This window comes from Ischnura elegans, chromosome 4 (genome assembly GCF_921293095.1).
Source record: "Ischnura elegans chromosome 4, ioIscEleg1.1, whole genome shotgun sequence".
Classification (NCBI taxonomy): domain Eukaryota; kingdom Metazoa; phylum Arthropoda; class Insecta; order Odonata; family Coenagrionidae; genus Ischnura; species Ischnura elegans.
Window position 1 is genome coordinate 43,037,157 of NC_060249.1, and position 12,375 is coordinate 43,049,531.

The window sequence follows — 12,375 nt, forward strand, 5'->3', positions numbered from 1 at the left end:
GATACTATTGAAGGCAAGTGGTGCATTTCGAATGGAATGTGAACTCATTTGCGGAGCAGAGCAAAACGGTTCATTGTCGAGTCGCTGAGGCGAAATTGACACGAACACAGGAGTCCTGCGACCCACATTACATCCTCACCAGTGGTTGCCACCACACTAGGGAAGTGCAAACTTACGGAGACCTCGTACGTGGTGGAATGATCGCATGGTACAATCCGTACCGACAGCCCTAATGATACAGCTGTACTGGATGGAATTTCTCTGTTCCTCTACTAATTCTATTTAAGTTTCGTTTCAATGAAATTAAGGTTTATTATTTTTTAATATAAATATTTTTACTCATTTTAGCAAAATAAATTAATTGCCGTTAATTTTTAAGATAGAGTAAATGCCCAGTTGTGTTTAATTTTCCCCGGTTACGAACTATCCATGAAGATACGGCGAATTGAAACTGATCGGTAGGAAAGTAATAGCGTCTCATGAACGGAGATCCCGTTATATTCCCTCATCACCACTTCGTGCTTCCACTATTTGAGCACTAGCAGTTTATACTTTAAAAAATTAATTCCGCGGGATAATATGGACATCGTGACTCCAAAAGGGTTTAGTAACAAGTCGCTAAGGCGGAATTGACTCGAGGATAGGATTCTAGCGATCCGCATCATATACTTGCCAGCGATTGCCACCACTCAAGACAACAAACTTACTTACACATTGCGCGTAATGGAATCGTTATATGGCATGAGCCGAAATGATGACATTTTACGTATCTAGTTTGATTTTATTGAACTAAATTTATAAAGACTTGAAGATATCTTTATTACTATCGGCAATAAATATTTTTCTCAATGTTGGGTATTCATGTAGATACAACGGCTAATTACAACTGGTCGATGTAATATGAAGATCGACGTATAATAATATCATTTCTTCTTGAATGGATCAGAAGTAAAGCACATAATATCATCTTGAATGGATATCCCGAGATAATAGTTTTACTTTCATCATCATCATCATCATCACACAATGATTCACCCTAAAAGTTGGTTGAGGTTACCCCGACACTGCGCATGATTTTCTCACATTTAGGTTAGGGGGCCAGTTCCTTTCCCTGGGTCCCCTCAGACGTCAAGGAGCATTTGTTTTTCACACCCTGGGTTTGAATCCAGGACCCTTTCATCGATAACCTCAACGCTCCACTCCAATGAACCACCACGTTCCCCTGACATCATAATGACCTCCACAACCTTTTGCTCCCATATTTTAATTGTTTAATTCCAAGGAATCATATGGATACCATCTCAGCAAAACGGTTCCGAGACGATCCGCTAGGGCGCAATTGAAACGAGTACAGGATTCTTGCGACCTACATTGCTACGAGGAGGAGATCATACTTGCGGACACACCGTACGTGATGGAATGATTAAATGGCATTAATGAGCCCTTAAGGACAGTGGTGTTGCGGGGGTGGGCAGGTAGGTATACACAGGCGAGACGGAAAGAATTGAGTTTTCGTCGTCCTTTATACGACGACGACGCTACGTCCAAGGACTCTTCAGGTGAGACAGAAAGAAGTGAAGCAGTGCGGTGTCCGCAGGAGAAGGGCGGAGGGAGGTTTGCGGGAGGCGCGGAGGGGTCGCTGCGGTATAGGAGGGGAGGCAAAAACCTTTCATTGGAGCAGTCCGCCTTGCGCGGTGACTCATCGTCTAAAGTTAGTCCTGCTATGTGCGTGACAGGAGGTAAAACGGAGGGGGAGGAGGGAGTGAAGAGGGGAGGGAAAAGTAGGGGAGGCTTTAATGGAGAGGGGTAATGGCGAGCCGATGGAACGGACGGATGGAACGGACGGACAGAATGGAAGGAGGGAAATAGTGTCGATGGGAAATTATTTCGTCTCGGCTATTTTACTTCTGTTTTCAGTGTCACGGTAGGAACTTCAATCGTAGGGATTAATTGGTACCAGTCTCAATGAGAAAAATCGAGTCTTGATGATGGGATTAAAATGGAAAATTTGCAATCCCTTGGAAACAAAACACAGGAGCAGTGGGCTTAAAATTAAAAGCCGGAGTGACGAAAGTTCGTCTTATGGTATTTAATTGGAAATAAAATGGTAATTTAGAGTAAAAAAGAGTTTAATAAAACTTAAGAACTACAATTACAAAAGGAAGAGCTCAATATATATCGCAAAACTCCACGTATACTAACGTTCAACAAACAACCATCAAACAAAATGTCCATGACTTTGGTCATGTTGGTTAAATTAGAACATTTCAGAGATGATAATATTTTTCTCATAGCGAATCGGATTCTCTCATTTTGTAGAGCTATACTTCAGATTGCCGGAGCTGTAATGCACTTCCTGCAGGCAGCGCTGCGGTGAAATTCGACGGATAGTAATTATAATTTGTATCCGTACAGAAAAAAATGCACAAGCTTAGTAAATAATCCGACTGTCGGAGGTTATAAAGTGGCAAATAATTTTTTCTTTTCTACTTTCAGGGCAGCTGTTTCGATGTATCGATTGAAAAAATATATTAAGTAAATAGCCAAAGTAGATTTAATTATAGTTCCAATGTTAGAGTCGACTTGTTTTTCTTGGTAGGAAATCGATTGAAAGTCACTGATCAAATTCTCATTTTGGCTATGATAAGTTTCAATAATCAAACTTCCTGACAACTTCGCCATTTAAGAGTTATTAAATCCTAGTTTTATGAAACCATATCCAGATTGACGTATACATACAGGGATTGAGTTAAAAATAATACCGGCTACACCCTTACATCGTCTTCAACATTATTAGTTTCCTCATAGCGCATGGTGATAACTAATAATCTAGATCACTCTACTGCATGTAACGCTCAACCATTCAATATCATCCAATAAAATTGTTGATATGATTATGATAATTTAAAAAAGGCAAGGATGTTATGTGACAAAATATTCGATCTGAAGATGGGACCTGTTTTGAAATCAGAATGCCTAAGTTCTTACAACATTTAAAGCAATTTAGAGGTATAAATTAAAGAGGAGGTAGGGTTGATAACGGCGTTAAATCAATATTTTTTTCCGGGACTTTAACGTCTGCTTTGTTTGAAGCCTTGAAAGAAACGGGCGAATGAATTAGAAATATAAGCAGTGACGAAATGGTCCAAAGAGTTGGGTTTATAGCCATCAATCGTATCACTCGACCACTGTTTCATTGATTCGCTTTCTAAAACAGGTATAAATGGAACAAAGAAAAGGTATTCATGAATATTCAAAGAGTAGCAATGGGAACGCCCACATTTTCGCAGGGTGAGGTTGGCGATTTCACTTGTAGGATATTTAGGCATGAAGAAAAAAGTTAATGCTATCAAACTGTAGAAGAAATATTCCTTAGTATTGCTTGTTTTTCACGGATTCATCCCCTAATTAATTCAAATAGAAAAACCTACAATTTATATTCTTCTAAAAACTGTCATGAAACCAAAATGGCTCCCAGGTTTATTTTGCCATGGCAGATCAAGGATGATATCATCACGTAAGTAGAGGTTTATAAGTTATTTGACACTAAATATCGAACTAAAAAGCAGCAAAATTGTATAAATAAAACATAATTTTCATCTTGAGTGACCTGAGAGGGATGTAATCAGCGTGTACGAAAATTAATTAACAAAATGAAGCTTTGGAACATTACCGGTAGATGTAATTGATATATCATAGTAAAATGTACATTGAGTGACATACAAGTATATGCATGGAAAAGTCAATAAAAAGAGGGAGAGGAGCACAAATCGGGCAGTTGAAAAATTGATTCAGAAACCTTTGCCCACATAACTCTGATCCAAACACATTTGCGCAGAATCTCAAAGATAGGTATAACTGGGAATAAACATACATATGAACAGAGTTGTATTGACTTGATGCGTAATTTACAATTCAATGACAAGTCATGGATTCAATTATAATATTGATTAGAAATATAAGATAGTCGAAATCACATCCTGAAAGATTTTCTGGAATTCCTATCGTAATGATTTTTTAGCCCAAAGGACTTCGTAAAAGAAAAAGATGGACTAAGTTATTAAAAACTAATCGCCAATTTAAAAAATAGAATTCGCCCAAAATGTCGTCGTATCAGATGGATGATTGATAAAACTCAGCCGGGACAGAGTCAAAAAATCAAATAGTTCACTCGCGCACTCACAATTGTCAGTGATTTAACTTGACGGTGGGCCGAGATTGGCGAGGATAAGGTTCACCTCGGACTAAGCCAAAAACGGGTTACTTGCACTTATTCAGGTTAACAGGGCCTGTTTCTTTCCCTGGGCCTCCACGCAACGCAAGGATTTTCGTTAAAGGTGTTATACGGCTTCACCCGGGTTTTTACCCAAGAAACGCCGATCAATAGAGACATCGCTTCAAATTCTTTACATTAAACACTTTATAAAAAACAATACTTTTCCATTGCATCGCAAAAATACACGGCCCTTGTAATGAAGATAAAAATATCTTCCACTTGAATTTCTATAATAATTCCTCTTTTACGCAAAAACCTTAAAATTACTATTGGCTCAATTTCCTCATACGATATTTTTTTCTCGAGACATTGTCAAACCTAGGAGCATTTGCCCATTATATTTCTAGCGAACATAAGGAGACTATAGGGAGCTAGCCAAGTTAGTATTTCACAACACATTCCGAAAAGAGTAACGCCGCCTCAAATTCATAAACGGGGTTGATCGGATGATTTTGATCCCTGCATGAATCAGTTTATATTTCCCGCACTCATCAATGCCACATCGACCAGCTCGCCACCTGACGGCACACGCTCTTATCAAGTGGAGAGTGGCGCTTCGGATGCGACGAAAGGCCGAACTTCTTGAAATGGCCGAGTGGGGGCGATCGAAAATACGTCGACGAGTCGCGACTGTGGACGAAGCGGGCGGTGAGTAAACGCAATGGAATTCCTTTCGAGCGTCTGCTGTTGAGGGAAAAAATATGAGGAGGGTCAGATGTTTGGGGGTGTTCTTTGCGGCAATGTGTGGGGAATGACAGAGGGTGGGACCGATGGTTGGAAAATGGAGTGAGATTGTAGTGGTATAGTCTTCGAAGAAACATTAGAGCGCAGAACTGACGATGAGTGATTTTAAAAATTCACAATTGGAATACGATAATTTTTGAGCATCGATAATTAGAAATTCCGACACCTAATATCGGGGCGATAACTTTAGTCTTAACGATCCCGAAAAAAATAGATTAAATATTGTGAGACACCACCCGATAATAAATCGCCAAACTGTAAAATACAATGGCGATATATCGGATAATATACATCGAAATTTTCTACCGGACGCGATGCTTCAATTCTTCTTGTCTGACGTATATCAGACGACAAATCGCAATTTTTAATGGAAAGCAGTTATCACCAATGGTCAATGTTTAATATCAATATTCCAATGCACAAAAAATTGTGACATTTAAAAATATTTCGATATGTCACCTAGGCCTAGTAGAATGTGTGGTACTACTAAATTTTAGTAGTACCAGGATAGAATGGGCGGATTAGGTCGTGCGAGGGCCGCGAGTATTCCTCCAGGAGTCGCGCGTGGGGATGTGAGGTCGTCTGCACTTGGAAGGTGGGAAGGGAGGAATCGGTCGAGAAACGTGAGTGCCCTGGAGGTGGGCTCCCATGCCGACATGTGAAAAGAGGAGTCGTAACTTGAACATAGGGTGTCCATACAAACCTCTCCTCCGCCACCGAGCGCATATAAATTCCGCCCTCCGCTTGGAGTGCGAGAAAGTTAGCACTTCCGCTAATCACGACCCATTAGCCCTTTCCCTTCAAACGAGCACCTTCGTTGACTACCGGAGGATATGATGCCACGCGCCGCTGGGTCTTTTCAGAGACCGTGCTACAGAGGATATTTTGATGTGAGTAAATATTAAGAGGACAAATCACTCCCCCTGTCCGGTCGTTTTTCGCGACGCATTACTCCTTTAAGCTTCTGCTGCTTTCTTAAAATTTTCAGAAGCATGAAGCATACAATTGTCAATATTTGTCTCAAATAGAAAAAAATTCATCGGCATTAGCCCGGAATCAAAATGTTTTTATTTCGGATATAGGAAAATTTTCAAACAAGTGTACTTTATGTGCTCCGAAATTTTCAAGATGATGACATTTGTTTTGATCGAGTGATTCGTCACAAAAAAGGATAAAATACGACCTGTTAAGAGGGTGTAATGCGCCCTCTTGGCGTTGAAGTAAAGGCCGTGACGAGCGAGCAGTCAAGGGGTTCAAATCCCCGGAATTGATGCAGAGATATGGTAGTAAATATACCCCCTCCAAATAGACCACCCTCACGAAAAGCACTTTCTGCCTTCGGGCTAGGAAAATGCGTAGTGACAATAGGGTAGTTTCCTTCATCAAAGAAAACGAAAGGCATTGATTGCGATTCGTTACCCACCATTAGTGTATTCATAATATACAAATGATTTGGTTTTAGAAATACCGGTTTAGACGACTGGCAATGGTCAATTTTATCCTCATTTGAAAAAGGCCAGATTGGCGCCCATGCGATGCCACTGCACGTGACGTCACAGGGACCTAGTTTCTATACGAGTAGTCAGGAGTTTTACATCGTCTGAGATAACCAATGCATGCATGGGGCACAGAGCTCAGGGAAACATATCTTAATAATCACCTATTAAAACTGGCTAAGGTCGGAAAGTTTTCTTCGTTTGATAAGGTATTAATAATCCTTATTTAAGCCAAATGCTACCAGCTAGCAGGGTACTCTGCTACCTGCTAGCATCCTGCGTCGTATAAGCGCTCGAAGCCTCGCCCCAAGGTCACCTCACTTGCGGCAGCGGGAACCAGAACGACGTCACTCGGAGTTTTCCCGGCATTCATACTTAGCCGTCGCGTTTTCGCGCGCTTGAATATTTTCACTCTTCATTTAATCGCGAAAAATAGATATCGTAATTTAAAAATCTAAATGCATGAAATACGTACTCCAGGAGTAATAATCTTTCGATGTAGGCAATAAAAAAATAATAGGAAATCACCCGTTTGCATCGTGTTGAGTGGTAAATTAAATAAAAAAGCAAATCAGTTGCGTACTAAAGGGGGATATGGAGAGGCCGAGATCCCACAAATGAATGGTGATCAACGACGTATTTTTTCATCAAAAGTAGGAATTGTATTCCCTCCATGCACCGCGAAAAGTAGTGGACCTTCCCACACCTCCCTTCCCCTGCAAGAACAGCTTAAATAGTCAAATAAATTAGGAGTAGGCGGAGGAACGAATGCAGTATTTTATTTAGACAAGCAAGCACTTGCGCCTCAACATGAAATCGAACAAATTCTCGAACATGCCTGAGGGTCGTTCTGTCAGAAGATGGGCTCCTCGGAGACCAGTGGAGAAAATCATTAAGGATTGTACTGTGTTGAAGGCTAATCATGCTGGAGCTGTCAATGTTTGGGTTGCTGATACCATTGGAACTCTTTTTGGATTTAAGTTTACTTTTGCTGTTGGTAGTAACTAGTAACGATCTAGTAACTAAGGAGTAGATCGATTGTGATCTAGTAACGATCACAATGCTCAAGGTTCTTATTGGCTCACCATTTGCTTTGCAAGGATTCCTAATAATGTTACAATGAATATTGGTGGCTTGGAGAGTTTTCCCTCATCAGATGTTTTGTGTTTTAAAACTATTCAAATGAATAATTTCCAATCTTATCAGGAGCATTGTACTACTGTTTCTTCGAATGTGTTAACTTCTAAGAGGTGTATGAAATTTAAACCTGAAGATCGTTTAATTGTATTTTGTAAAAGCAATTTCACCCCAGATAAAGCTTCCATTGGTGTGTTTGGTGATGTACAATTTTATGTTAAAGGTTAATAAATAATGTAATACATTATATCATTCTTTCATTTCCATGCGCATAGCGTGTTGTCATTTGTTATTGCGCTCAGCGCCATCTTTACTTCCGTTCGAGTTACAAAAAACGAGTTTCAAATCCGAAGAAGGATGTTTTACACAATAATTTCACAAGTAATCATTCTCACATAACCTCATTTTATAAGTCATTCAGGTTGATTCGATTATCCTCTTTATCCTAGAGTGCGATTACCATTAATTTATCTGAGCTTGAGGATTCATTTTATTCTTGCAGAAATATTTTCATATTCTAACGGTAACTCTTTAAGTAGTCATTACAATTACTAACGTTTAAGTTTCCAGTGATCACTGTTGACAAATAATGATGCAGCAACAATGTTATTAAAAGAAAAATATTACGAGTTTTCACGTAACGCAATACCTGCCACGCGTAGAAATGCTCAGACGTCATGGCCACATATTACACAGGAGAAACCTAGCAAGTGCCGGGGGTCAAAACGAGCGGAAATCTCTTTCCGAATTACGTCATACCTGAAGTAAAGTTTCACAGGATCACTTAGCTTTATTTCCAGAATTAATCCAAGCAGTTTTTCCTCTCGCTACGCGGGTGTATTAATTAGTCCTACGTTAAGAAAAAACTTCCACAAGTGTACCGCAAAAACTCACCCAACGTTTAATGAAAGAGTTATCGTCATGTAGCTTATAGAGAAAAGAGGTAGTTTATAAAGAAAAAAGATAGTTAATAGATGACAATACAAATAAATATTTATTTCTGAGCATTAATTGAAATTCACCGCATTTGGTCAGCTGTTAGCTAATAAGTGATGAAGTAGAAAAAAAGTATACCTGGAAAAAAGGATATGAAGGAAACTGAGTCGTTATTAATGTTTGTGTGCTTTGTTTAGACATACAAATATTTTCACCCACGAAAAAGTTAATACTGCAGTTAAAAGAGTTCACATCACGTTAATTTTCAAATACATAATTATGATAAATGAATTAAATGATTATTTAAGCAAGGAAGAGCGAGGTAAATATCAACCAGCCCCTTTGAAACGGGTCGTAACAAAAGCATTCTCCAAAATTGAAAAAGGTATCACCATGCACAGCGTCTTCCGAAATGTCCCAAGTTCGTGACGCTGAATTCCAAGTAAATAAGCTCTACCGCGCAGCGGTATCGCTATGCTGCCAGACAGACAGAGCCACCCCCTGTTCACCTTCACAAAAATTTCAGCAAGGTCAAATGGCAAGCGGCCAAAATAATTACTGAAATGCCGCGGCGACTTATTGTGCATGCTAGCGGAGCTAAGACCCTTTGACGTTCCCGGAATCCGAAAATTTCCTCGAGAAGCAGAATATCTTGGGAACATATTGTTGGCAGGGTAGCATTACTCTCGACGACAAGAAAACAGGTGCCCAGGATCGTAGTCAGCCGACGCACAACGACACGAGAGATGAATTTACGATGTGCGTCCTCTAACATACGTCGGGTATGAAGTGTCCGCGAAAATTTCCATTTTTTACTTTCAGGAACATTCAAGTAATTTATGCTAACACTTAAAATATGTTCAAGTCTGCTCACCTTATACCTAGTATGTCGAGGATTATACCATCACCATTTAAATCATTATAAAAGGTGCTCAAAAGTAAAATACTGATGAAAAACGAATGTTAGTGACGTTCTATGGATATACTAATCAAAAAAGCTCTTCTTCCGTCTAAGGCAAATATATTTCACTCTTATTTAAAATAATGGTTTCATAAAAGCTCAGCGGTGCAATGGCATCATTTTCAATTTATTATTAACTATATAGCTGACCAAAAAAAGAAAGAATGAACCTGCCCAGTGAAATAAATGTCTAGTCATATTGTTAGATGCACCTACCCTAGCTTTTCTTATTTTTCGCTGATGATAATGTTTCTTTGTAGGTGAGAAGTTCAAACGTTGAAACCTTAAGAAAAATACGAGCGATCGCATGGCTAAACACGTAGACAGTCAAGAAATTTAAACGACCTGTTACAGTGGCTTCATATTACCCGAACACGTCCCACACAATTGGCAACTGCAGCTATCGAGCATTGGGGCGCGAATGGAAAGCTGGGAGACGCAGAGGAGAGACAGACAGCGGCCATCATTTGCTAATTCTAAATGTGAGTGTTCCTAAATCTTCGTAGCATAAGCAAGCCCATCTCCATATCTCTCCTTTACGAAACACACAACTATGAGTTATAATGATGCCTCAGAGATAAATCGCAGGGTTATTATCACAGATGTAGTGGGTAGTGTATTTATAAGTGTACGTTTCCCAGGTTTAGGGGCAGAGCAATGAAGTTAGGTATTTGTTTTTGCATAATTATTACCATTCAGCGGGATTTTTAATGGTTCAGGTGAGAAATTAATAAAAAAATAGTCAAAATTGGGGAAATTCATTCATTTAATACATTATAATATTACATAAAGAACATTAATAGAAAAGGAAGGGAAAAAGGAAAGATAATTGTGTAGTTTAATACCTCGACCAGACGACACAACAGGCTTAAAAATGGAATTGCGCGCGGTAAATAACACTTTTTTACGTAACGATCAGCTTAAAAGCTTTCCTTTCTTGATATTCCGCTTTTGTCTGTTCAGCTGATTTATGTAAGGAATGAAGTCAGTGTCAGTGCCAACCTGGCACCCATGACTTATGAACTGCTGTGAAGCACTGTCGTGCTTGGGATGACGATCTGGATAGCAGAGAAAAATAAGTCATGGCCACGGTTTTAACGACAAAAAACGCGGTATAAATTTATAGCAACAAAACCTGGACTAAAAATTTAATGCTTGACAAAATATTTAATACTAAAATTGACTAATATGCAATCCGTTAAGTTGAAGATTCTTTGGAAATCTCCTCAGTTATAACTACAGGGTTGTTTCCGCGTTTTCCAGAGTAAATTTCCAAAGCAACGATAAACAAAGTCAATAATGATGGCGTAACCAGGTAAAGCGGGCTAAACACTAATTTCTTCCGCAGACGGTCTCTTCTCACGAGGACACTCACTAATGAATTATACGAAACTAGTCAATTACTTGCTACCGATTTAGGGCTCATCCTCAAATACATTAAACCATTAAACTAAAATAAGTCAAATTTCTCAGAGGGAGGACAGACGGGATGGACAAAAAAGAAGAAAAAAACCGCCGATACCAATCACCATTTTACTTCGCAGCATTCATTAAAATCCCATTATGGTGTTTGAATAATTAAGAATAATTATTGTCTCCCAGGCCAAGTCCCGGGTGGTAACCGATTAATGTAATGAGCGGAAATTTTAATGTCCTGATGTTGTCAGCTAGTTCATGAAACCTGATCGTGTAGGACACTTGACTGGCGGTTTTACTTTTGAACTGAAATGGGATATTGCGTCTCGATGAATGCGGTGAAAAGTTTGGCAAGTTGCTTCTCCTGTTATCTCAAAGCGAGTTTCCACGAAAGTAATCCTAAAACTGATTTAGTGGTTTCTCGAATAAAATTTTAAAAATTTTCAAAGAAACAATTCTATGGTTTCCACCGGCAAAATAAGCTTCATCAAAAAACAGTTTTCCGTTTGAAATAATTTCCTTTCATATTTTAAGGTACGAGTCGAAAAGATGTTATGAATTGACCACCTGATGAAAACCAGCTAACGAGTAAGGTCAACGGAGAGCGTACATCATCTAGGAGACATGCTACTTGAAGAAAATAATTTACACCAGCGGCGCCAGGCGAAAATGTAGTGCCTTGTCACCCCAGCACATAGGAATGGTTAGCAGAAGTGTGGAGGCTATTCATTCTTTTCAACAGGTAAGAGGCTGCCAATGGAAACATCCTACGGTGTCTGTTAACCTGACGGAGAGAGTCCATGCATGTGATAAATTAAACACTGCGTAGGCAGCTATCAAAGGGGCTGGAGTTCGCCGCAAGCATTTTTGCTCTGATCACAAAAGTGGAGCAGAAAATTAAGTGTAAATTAGCATTGAAATATCTGAGTGGTCTCATTGTTCAAGGGTATAAACTTTTCTTAATCTAGGAATGAGGCAACCAGTAAATGGGGAACGTTTTTGAAATTAGACACATTTGAAAAAAAGGTGTGAGGCATAGAATAATCTCATAACTCTTGCATTCTATTAATCAAGCCGGAAAATGACAATGGCACATCACCTGATGCCACACACAGTTTTATATTTATCAAGATAGATTTATTTCAAAACTTGTGATACGACGTATTGCTTTACAAACTTCAGGCCTCAAATATCATTTCTAATAGATGACAACACTGACACCTAGAGTATTGTGAAGTATTTATCTTTATTTATTGGCATGGCAAAAATGACCTATAATTTCCCAAAAATCAAGGACAAAGATGCTCATGTATATCATGTTCATGTAATATTTCTTTCTTATGCAAGGATGCTAATCAAATTTATTTGCGTACCTTTATCTACACCTAGATAGAAAAACAATAGATTAA